General features: G+C 40.8%; 1 pseudogene; it reads right to left on the bottom strand.

The window, feature by feature from the left end:
* Nucleotides 1-8212: 8212 nt before the first annotated feature.
* LOC114046155 lies at nt 8213-8860 on the bottom strand (annotated as a pseudogene).
* Between the last annotated feature and the right edge of the window lie 2452 nt (nt 8861-11312).

Below are 11312 nucleotides of genomic sequence, written 5' to 3'. Positions count from 1 at the left end.
TTGTATATATTGTTTTCTTGAATCTGCTTACTTCATTTTATATAAATCCATATAACTCTTTCTTTTCCATGTTTCTTTGTATTCATCATATTTGCCATTATTCTTATAGCAAAGTGATATTGCACTCTATTCATGTACCACAATTTGTTTAGCCATTCTACAATTGACAGGTAGCTACCTTATTTCTAGTAGAAGAAATACTGTTTCTACTGTAAGAATATTGCTGTAAACATTTTGGGGTGTGCAGAGCCTCTCTTTTTGTCAGTGACTTCCTTCAGGTATAAGCTTAGCAATATTTAGGTCAAAAGGTTATCTACATTATCACTTTTTTGCAAAAATCCAGGTATTTTCCAGAATGGTTATAATAATCCACAGCTCTACCAGTAATGCATTCATGCTCCTGTCTTTCCAAAGCCCTTCCAATATTCCAATATTGACTATTCCCATTTTTTTGCCATTTATTGGGTGTGAGGGAAATCCTCAGGATAGTTTGTATTAATGTCTCCTATTATTAATGATTTAGAGCATTCTTTCATATGGTAGTTAAGAGTCTGCAATTCTTCTTTTGAGATCTGTTTGTGAATATCTTTTGACTACTTATCAATTGGGAGAATGGCTTTGATTTTTATATATTTTTGTTAATTGTGTATATTATCTTAGATATCAAACTCTTATCTGAGAAATTTGATACAAAGAATCTTTTTCCTCAGTCAATGCTTCCCTACCTAATCTTAGATGCATTAATTTTGTTTGTGCAAAAGCTACTCAATCTCATATAATCAAAACTATTTTTTTCTTTTCTAATTGCTTCTATCCCTTGCTGAAGAGCATTTATTATGTGCTTACTATTTGCCAAACACTGCTATAATCTCTGGGGATATCAAGAAAAGTAAAAACAATTCCCTGTGATCAAGGAGTTCACATTCCAATGGGAAAGACAGCATGAAAATAACTAGGTACATACAAGATATGGGCATAGTGGATAAAACACTGGGCTTGGAATTCATCTTCATGAGTTCAAATTCAGCTTCAGTCACTTACTTGACTGGGGGACCCTAGGCAAGTCACTTAACCCTGCTTACTTCAGTTTCCTCATCTGTAAAATGAGCTGGAGAAGGAAATGACAAACCACTCCAGTATTTTTGCCAAGAAAATCCCAAATGGGGTCATGAAGAATCAGACACAACTGAAAAACGACCGAACAACATAGACGGGAGGAATTCAGAGGGGGTGGCAGCTGTAGCTGTGGAGACTGGGATTGGTCTCCTGAAAAAGGTTGGATTTGAGCTGAGTCTTACAGGAAGCCAGGAAAACTAAGAGGTAGAAGTGGGGAAGGAGTGCATTCCAGACATGGAGGATAGCCAGTGCAAAGGTAAGTGGAAGAGCTAGAATGTCAAGTTTGAGGAACAATAAAGCAGCTGTTGAATTAGAGTACATGGAGGGAAGTAGAGTATTGTTGTTTAGTCATATCAGACTCTCCATGACCCCATCTGGGTTTTCTTGGAAGAGATACTGAAGTGATTTGCCATTTCCTTCTCCAGCATATTTTACAGATGAGGAAACTGAGGCAAACAAGGTCAAGTGATTTGCCCAGGGTCACATAGCTAATAAGTGTCTGAGGTCAGATTTGAACTCAAGTCTATCCTGACTCCAGGCCAGCGTGCTATCCACTGTGCTATCTAGCTGTTCCAAAGTAGAGTATGAGAAAACTGAAAAGATAGGAAGGAAATGCTTGGAAACAGCTTTAGGTGCCATACAGAACCTGGGGAGTCATTGGAGTTTATTGGATGGGGTCATGGTTTTCACAACAAGGAAACCTGTGATTTAAGGCAATCACTTTAGCACCTGAGTGAAGGATGGATTAGATAGGGTGAGGAAAGATTTGAGGCAGGGAGATCAATTAGAAGTCTCTTGTAACCTATATGTTCTAAGATGCTTGTAGCATCTCTTTTTGGTGGCAAAGAACTGGAAGGTGAGGGGATGCCCACCAATTGGGAAATGACTGAACAAGTTGTAGTATATGATTGTGATAGAATACTACAGTGCTATAAGAAACAATTAGCAGGATGCTTTTAGAAAAACCTGGAAAGACCATGAAATAATGAAAAGTAAAATGAGCAGAACCAAGAGAACATTATATACAGTAACAACAATATTGTTTTAAGAAAGACTTTGAGTGGGGGCAGTTAGGTGGCACAGCGGATAGAGCAACGGCCCTGGAGTCAGGAGGACCTGAATTCAAATCTGGCCTCAGACACGTAATACTTCCTAGCTGTGTGACTCTAGGCAAGTCACTTAGCCCCAGTTGCTTCACTTAAAAAAAAAATGACTTTGAGTGAATAAGTTATTTCAACTATTATAAATACCCAAATTAACTATAAAGGAAATATGAAGAAAGACGCTATCTGCATCCAGAGAAAGAACTGATAAATAGAAGTATGTATAGAATAACTTTACATATATATTTATATGTACCTATTTGTGTCTAATGGTAGCCATTTCTAGGGTGGGGTGGGAGAGGGTTGAAAGAAAGGAAAAAAAAAAAGAAATTTACATGGTAATTTTGTTGTATATTTAAAAGGAATACCAAGTTGTGATAGGGGATTTGCAGCTTCATGTACAATCATATTTTTTACCGTACTATGTTATGAAAATGCTTGTTTTATTCCACAAATACGTATTAATGTAGTAAAAAAAAATGGGGAAGGGGAAGAAAAAAGAAGAGGTCTCTTGTTAGTAGGTGAGATAAAGGGATAGCTAGATGTTGCAGTGGCTCTGAAGTCAGAAGGACCTGAGTTCACATCTGGCCTCAGACATTTACTAACTATGTGACGCTGGGCAAGTCACTTAACCCCCATTGCCTCTAATTGATGATGGTCTGTATTAGGGTGGTAGCTAGATGGATGTATGGAAGATAGGTTGACAGGACAGACCCTTAAAAGAAGGATTAAGAAACAAGAATGCCTCTCTTAAAAAGCAAGAAGGGAGAGGCCAAAAAACAAACAAACAGGAGGAGTGAGAATTTGCTGAGTTTCTGTAGTAGCGTCATAGCATCACCTTTTCTCCACTGCCTTCGCTGTCCCTATTTCATGCTCTGACATTCAGTCCCAGTTTGTGTGCATAGGCTAGGGCAGGGGTGGTAGCTCCCCCTTGTGGTGATTAGACTTTTCCAGCACTCATCGTGTCTTCCCCTCGGCGAACTTACTTCTCTCCTTTCATGAGTCTAAGCTCTGCTGGCCTTTAGGATGGTGCAAAAGAAAGACTATCCATAGCCCCAGGAGGCTCATACAAAAAGATATTGTGCAATTTATATCCACCAAAATGTAACAGTCTCCAATATCCTACAACATTCTTCCCTAAAATCTGGAATTTTGGAGTTCCTCGAAAAATCAGCTTCAGTACACACCACAATATAAAAATAAACGTTAACACTTAATAAAATTAGGATAATTAACCCAGAGTCCTGGGTAATCATATCTCAGGGTGTCAGCAAATATGCATCAACAATGTATGCAATAGACTAAGTATAAAGTATTCCTAGACAGGTTGCTTCAGTTGCAGTACTTTGCATGGTGCCTAACACATAATAAGTACTTAAATTTGTTTCCCTTTGGAGGGGATTCCAATCACAAGATGACCCTAAGAATGAAGGACTTTAAGACACCATGGAAAGTAGGACTCATGGGAAAGGAAGGAACATTGTGTTGAATATCTAGGGGCTGCAAGTTCCTTCATGTGTTATGCTTCATTGAATGGAATATTGAGAGTGTTTTTATGTGTTATTGTTTGCACTTTTCTTCCATAGAATAAAGGCTGTCCTGTGCCTGATAGTTTGTTTGTTTGTTTGTTTGTTTTTGCTTTTTGGTGAGGCAATCAGGGTTAAGTAACTTGTTAGGATCATCCAGCTAGTAAGTGTTAAGTGTCTGAGGTCAGATTTGAACTCAGGTCCTCCTGACTCCAAGGCCAGAGCTCTATCCACTTCGCCACCTAGCTGCCCCTGATAGCTTTGCATATTCATTTTTTAATAACACTTTAATTTCAAAATGCTTTCCTCGAAGTACCCCTCTTAGTGCAGTGCCTGGCACACAGGAAGCACTTAATAAATGCTTATTAACAGATTGAGGTAGGCAGTGTATTTTAATTTACATTTTGTAGATAAGGAAACATACTCAAAGAGGTAATATGACTCTAACAATTAGCATTAGAGCCAATAGTCAATCCTACATATCTCCTGACTACAAATCTTTTATCACTTATGCACTTTTATCACCATATTGGAGAAGATTCATCAAAGAAGTCAAAAGAATGTTGGATAGAAAGTTAGGAGGAGAATTAGGAGAATACAGTGGCTATAAAGCCAGAAGGAGGAGAGAATATTCTAAAGGAGGTAATGACTGACTGATATGTGACAGACAGACCAAACAACAGGCTACTACAATAGTCTAGGCATGAGGTGATGGAGGAAGTCAGTTGTTGTTCAGTCATTTTTCGGTCATGTCCAATTCTTTGTGATCCCATTCGTGGTTTTCTTGGCAAAGATACTGGAATAGTTTGCCGTTTCTTTCTCCATCTCATTTTACAGATGGGGAAACTGAGGTAAACAGAGTTAAGTGACTTGCCTGGGGTCATACAGCTAGCAAGTGTCCAATGAACTGAACTCAGTTCTTTCTGACTCCAGGCCCAGTATTTTACTCACTGCTCTCTCTAACTGCCCTAGAAGGAGCAGGTCATGGGAAATGAACAGGCAGAAGAAATGGGAAGTTAGGGTGTTTGAGGAAGTATCAATATGTATGTTGAAGTCCCTAAATATAAGGGCAGGAGTTTGGGAAGAGAGAGAGATGGTGAGCCAAGTCCTGAACTCATTAGGAAAGAAGGGGAGAGTACTGGAGGACTGCAGGCAACATCTACTAGGATTTTAATTGGGTAGTAGATGTAGATTGTGTGGACATTTAAGAAGGAGACACTACTGAGTGATAGCAGTAGGGGGAGAACCTGGAAATGGAAATGGAGAATAAGGATTATTCTGATTTCCTCACCTTGAGTACTTGAAAGGGTGACCAGGGAAGTTGTGTTATCAGGAGGGAGTCAGGTCTCAGTGAGAGGCAGAAGATGAAAGGAGCAGGAAAGGAAAAGATTTAAGGTGAAACAGTTTGCTGCTTATGGAGTAAGCATTCCAGAGGGTACAGCGGCAGGGGTGGGCAGCATTTGGGTTTGGGTGGAACTTTGGTGTTGAGGGGGATGGAGATAAAGAATCAGGTAGAAGGGGATAGGGAATGAGATTTGGGGTCTAGAATCACTGAGATATGAAGTGTACAGCCAGGTGGAAGTTGTTAATAATTAAATGAAAAATTAAGAAAGATTTTCAAAGTTAATAGTATTGTGACCTAAGAGGTGGAGTCCTTTCTGAATCTTGGGCAGATCAGAAAGGAGCAAAACCTTGGGGCAGAAGGAGACCAAGGCAGGAGACCAGGCTGGAAACCTGATGAAATGGCACCCTCTCCTCTTACCTTAGTAATGGACATATAGTAACTTACATTGCCCCTTTAATCTTTCTCTCAGCCTTTGGATTTACATATTCAACTGCCTGTCCTGTGGGTAGGGACTCCTATAGAAGATGCCAGTGAGACATTATTCACAAGGATGTCCTACACGCATGCCTATCATAATATTACTCACATCTTTTCCATCCTCTCCAGGCTCTCATTATCATGCTTATGCCTTTAAAGATCTTTTTATGTCCTTTTCCCCTTGCAGCCTCTTCCAATCCATACTTGACACACTCCTAGACTTTAAATTTCTTAATGTGTAGATCTGGCTATTCTCCTGGTTAGAGATAGCCTGGCATAATGGGAAGAATACTAGAGTAGGAATTGGAGGATCTGGGTTCAACTCCCCATTCTGACATTTGCATTCTGGATGACCTTGGGCAAACTACTTAATATCTCTGGGACTCAGTTCCCTTATCTGTAAAATGAGGGGTTTGAATTACATTGATGACTTCCAAGGTCCTTTTCAGCCCTGAATCTAAGTTCTTTTAATGGTTCCCTATTGTTGTTTGTCCTTCAAAAGAGGACCAATGAGACCATGGAATGATATCTTTTTTTTTCTCCTTTTTTGGCTAGGCAATGGGATTAAGTGACTTGCCCATGGTCACACAACTAGTAACTGTTAAGTGTCTGAAGCTGGATTTGAACTCAGGTCCTCCTGACTCCAGGGCTAGTGCTCTATCCACTGCACCACCTAGCTGCCCCAATGGACTCATATCTTGACTCAAGTATGAACTGGATTTAAGTGAGGCAGGATTGCACAAAGATGTCAGCCTCACTCTCTCTTCCTGAGTCATTGAATTCTGGTGGCAAGACAAAAGTCAAGATGACCAGCTATGGCCCAGGATGCAGTGGATGACCTTGACAACTTTGATGTCTGACCAAGCTCTAAGCGTTCCACAGCACCTGCTTCAGCTGCCTTCGTGGCCAGTGGAACAAATTGTTCTCATCCACCCATTCCAACAGGGGAAGTCTTCACTTGTTTGCACGAGACATCCCCATAACTCATCGATGGGTATGAGGCCCCTCAGTTACCCTCAGCGTGATTTAACATGTCTGCCAAGAGGGTTAACTGGGGTGTGACCATTGAGTATGCTACAGTTTCTAGGAGCCACAGGTGATAGTTAAGTGCCAGGTAGACACCAAAGGTAGATGAGCAACCCTGGAAAGGGCTCAGAAAGCCCTCACACCAGAGTTGCCAGTCCTCCCCATACACCCCAAATTCCCTATTACCTATCAAGTTGAAGAAGGAAATGGTAAATCATTCCAGTATCATTGCCAAGAAAACCCCATGGACAGTATTGGCATATTATGGTCCACATTACCTAGCAAGTAAAGTTCAAACTTCACAGCTTGACTTTTAAGACAGCCATGGTCTTGCTCCATTTTAACTTCGCAAAGTAATTTCATATTACTCTTTTCCAGCATCCTATAAGTTCTGGCCAACTGGACTGTTAATTCTATCCTGCATTGATTTCATGTTTTCCCATCGACGTGCTTTTGTGGGCTTTCCCTCTAACTTTGGAATGCCCTCCCCTATTCTGCCTATACAATTCCTTGTTGTTGTTGAGTCCTTTTCAGTCATGTCTGACTCTTTGTGACCCCATTTGAGGTTTTCTTGGCAAAGATGCTGGAGTGGTTTGCCATTTCCTTCTCCAGCCAACTTTACAGATGAGGAAACTGAGGCAAGAGGGTTAAATGACTTGCTCCGAATCACATAGCTAGTAAGTATCTGAGGCCAGATTTCAACTCAGGTCTTCCTGACTCCAGGTCTGGCACTCTACCCATTCTTTAAAAACCAACTCAAATTCTACCTCCAGGAAACCCTTCATAATCATTATCCCCCCTAGTTTACATTTCCCTATCTCAGACCTCACACAGCACTTTGTATCTCTCTTGTATACTTAGGTATTCTTTTGTATTTCTAGAATAGTTATCTGTACATCTATTTCATTTTCCCACTGAATGGAAATTTCCACAAGATCAGGAATCAGATCTTACCACATTAGATTGTAAGCTCCTTGAGGTCAGGGACTGTCTTTCTTTTCTTATTTGTATTCCCAGATCTTAAGCAGAGTGCTCAATGCATAGCAGGTACTTAATAAATATTTATTGTATTGTATCTAAATGTTGTGTCTTTATCTGCTCTTGACACTCTAGACATTTAAATAATAAATGTTTGTAGAATTGAGCCAGTCATAAGAGCCTAGATCTACAGCTTAAATGGATTTTAGAAATCATCTAGCCTAGGGAAGAGATTCAGTGATTTGCCCAGGGTCACACAGTATTAGAGTATTAAGTATCAGAGGTGGGATTTAAATCTAGGTCCTTGGAATCCAGAGTCAGCCTTGTTTCCACTGTACCATATCTTCAATATCCATTCAAAATACGCAATAAGCTAATGAAAGCAGGGTAGAGTTAGAGGTGTTGTAGGAGAAGGAAATTAATTTTTTTTCCCTTCTCTTCTCCAATTTATTAAAGAAGGAACCAAGACCATTATGATGTCAAGGATAGGAGTTATACAGCCCTCCTTGCTGATGCTTGATATCTAGGAAGTTGAATAAGAGAAGGAAGGAGAAGAGGAGAAGCCAGGGAGGGCAGTCAGCCCTCACAGGGGCAACTTAGGAGAGGGGCTGGCAGACTGGTCCTGATCTTTATTCTACTGACTATGAGGAAGTAGGGGAGGCGGCGGCAGCCTGCTCTGGCATGATCTGCACAGTATAGGTCCCAGGCTCTAGCTGCAGCACTGGAGGGAGAATGAGGAAAATGTTCCTGGGCCAAGGGGCCAAGGAAAGAGTGGGAAGGGACTGAGTTGGAGGAGGCTGTTTGGGGGTACTGCTGCTTGGGGGGGGGTGGAGGAAACACTGTTTAAGGGAGTTCTGTTTGGGAGGAAATGGGGAAGGACCCCACTGGAGCCACAGCCACAAACAGAGCAGCCCTGGGGAGAGAGATTTGAGACATGGGACATGACAGGATAGTTCTTGTCCCACTGGGGTGAACCTTGATGGGCCCCGCCCCCATGGTGGTAGGCCATTCCCTGGTCCAGGCCCAATGGGATGATTTTTTTGCCATGTCCTCTTCACAATAGTGCCAGCTCACAGCTGCCCAATAGCCCATCCATGCCCACAACTGGTCCCTCTGACACAGGAAGCTGGGCGTGAGTTTCCACCAGCCCTGGCCCGGGGGCAAAATCTCATGCTTGGGGTCCTCTCTGTTTTCCTCCATGTCATTAGGTAGATACAGGATAAGAAGAGGTTGCTGTGGATATATTCACTGTGCTGCAGGCCAGCTCTTTGGAAATAAATCAGGGCCATTGCCAAGAGATACTTATCAGAGATTTGAAATCTATCTAATTTATTTAACACTAGATACTGTGCTAAGAAGTGGGGATAAAGAGAAAATAAAAAGACAGTTCTTTTCCTCAAAGAGCTCACAATCTAATATGAGAGATAAATAAATATACACAAGTAAGTTATATACGGGACAAATCGGAAATAATGAACAGAGGGAAGGCATTAGAATTAAGAGGGATTCGGAAAAGCTTCCATTGAAAGATGTGATTTTTTAGGGGCAGCTAGGTGGTGCAGTGGATAGAGCTCTGGCCTTGGAGTTAGGGGCACCTGAGTTCAAATCCAACCTCAGACACTTGACACTTACTAGCTGTACGACCTTGGACAAGTCACTTAACCCCGATTGCCAAAGGGGGAAAAAAAAGAAAAAGATGTGATTTTAGCAGAAGGCCCCTTTCCATGTGTGTACTCACATGTGTAGTGAACTGTGTGTGAGAGATACTGCTCATGAAGTTATTTAATGAAAAATCACCAAGACTGAACCCAGTCGGTCTGAGTTCAGAGTCGTCACTTACTAGGTGTTGAACTAATTCCTGGCGAGACATCAACAAAAATGAAATGATCTCTGTCCTAAGGAGCTTTCACCTGGAGGGTGGGGCAATACATATACCCAAATAGATAGCAAGCTCCTGATCGCCATGCCCAGCAGAAACCTAGAACCACTGCTTCTGGCTGTACTTTGGGTACACAGAAAACCTCACTTGCCTTTCTTTCTTTTCATCAACCTTATGAGGCTTTGTGCAACTCTGCCTCACTTAAATCCAATGCACGCAGGAGTGATGTCATTGGTCCTCTTGGAAAAGGGAGGGCAAACAACAAAACAAGATCCAATCTAATCATCAGACCCTGGGACCTATAATTAATTTGTATGGCTAATTTAATTCATTTCAGGCTTCTTATGGCAAGAAGACCTCATTGTGTTCTCATCCTTTCCTCTTAAGCCTTCAAAGGTAAAACACACAAATAACCTCTAGTTTAATAGGTTTGACTCAGGTTACCTCTGCTTTGGTATTCCCTCATTAAAGAATTCCAAAGTAATTAGATATCCAAGTAGTGAATCTCTTTCCTCCCCCTCCTTCCTGTGTGACTTTAGGAAATAGAATATACTGATATCATTCCTGATGGCATCATGCATGCAACTTATATTCTTAGGCTTTAGATTATGTTCAAAGAGAAAGAAAAACAAGAATAGTTTGCTTTTCATGAAAATAGAACCAAGTCCCACGCAAAAAATGACAGTGACCATTTTGTTTTTAGTTGCTTTTCAGTAGTGTCTGACTGTTTATAACCCCATTTGGGTTTTTTTTGGCAAAGATATTGGAGTGGTTTGCCATTTCCTTCTCCAGCTATTGTTACAGATGAGGAAACTGAGGCAAACAGGGTTCAGTGACTTGCTCAGAGTCACACAGCTAATAAGTGTCTGAGGTTGGTTTTGAACCCAAGTCTTCCTGACCCCAGACCTGGCACTCTCTCCACTGTGCCACCTAGCTGTCCTAGGGACCATTTAGTTGTTGCTTAATCCCACTAGGAGGAAGTCACCTTTTTGTACATAGTATCATAGGTTTCAGAATTGAAGGGAACTCCCAAGGTCATTCAGGCCAATCCCTTTGTTCTATAGATCATAAGATAATTATTTTTTGGGGAACTTGAAGGACCAAGAGGTCATTTAGTCCAAATCCCACTCTCTCATTGTATAGATGAGGAAACTGAGGTTCCAAATGAGGTAGCATCATACAGGAGATATCAGTGCAAGATTTCAAACCTAGATCCACTGCTATTCTTCTGAACCATAGAGTTATCTTCAGTGGAATCAAAGGTGTTAGAAAGGATCTTTCAGGTTATTGACAAGATTCTTTTTTTTGGGGTGGGGACACAAAGTACTTTTTGTCTTTTAATTTTATTTATTTATTTATTTATATTTTATTATATTTTTTCTTTTTTTAGGCAATTGGGGTTAAGTGACTTGCCCAAGGTCACACAGCTAGTAAGTGTCAAGTGTCTGAGGCCAAATTTGAACTCAGGTCCTCCTGACTCCAAGGCCGAAGCTTTATCCACTTCGCCACCTAGCTGCCCCTGTTTTTTTAAATAGTATTTTATTTTTTCCCCCAATTACATGTCAAGACAATTTTTAGCATTCATTTTTACAAGATTTTGAGTTCCAAATTTTTCTCCCTCCATCCCTCCCCTCCCCTCTTCCAAAAATGGTAGGCAATTTGATATAGGTTACACATATGCTATCATGTAAAACATATTTCCAATGAGTCCATATTAATTGTGAAAGAAGAAACAGATCAAAAGAAAAAAACATGAAAAAGAATAAAATAAGTGACAAAAATTTATTTCGATTTGCATTCAGAGTCAATCAGTTCTTTATCTGGATGTGGATAGCATTTTCCTTTCTGAGTCCTTTGTACTT

This window comes from Vombatus ursinus, unplaced genomic scaffold (assembly GCF_900497805.2).
Source record: "Vombatus ursinus unplaced genomic scaffold, bare-nosed wombat genome assembly UNPS02014781.1, whole genome shotgun sequence".
Taxonomy (NCBI): Eukaryota; Metazoa; Chordata; class Mammalia; order Diprotodontia; family Vombatidae; genus Vombatus; species Vombatus ursinus.
The sequence above is the reverse complement of the archived record's forward strand: the minus strand, read 5'-3'. Positions and strand labels throughout refer to the sequence as shown.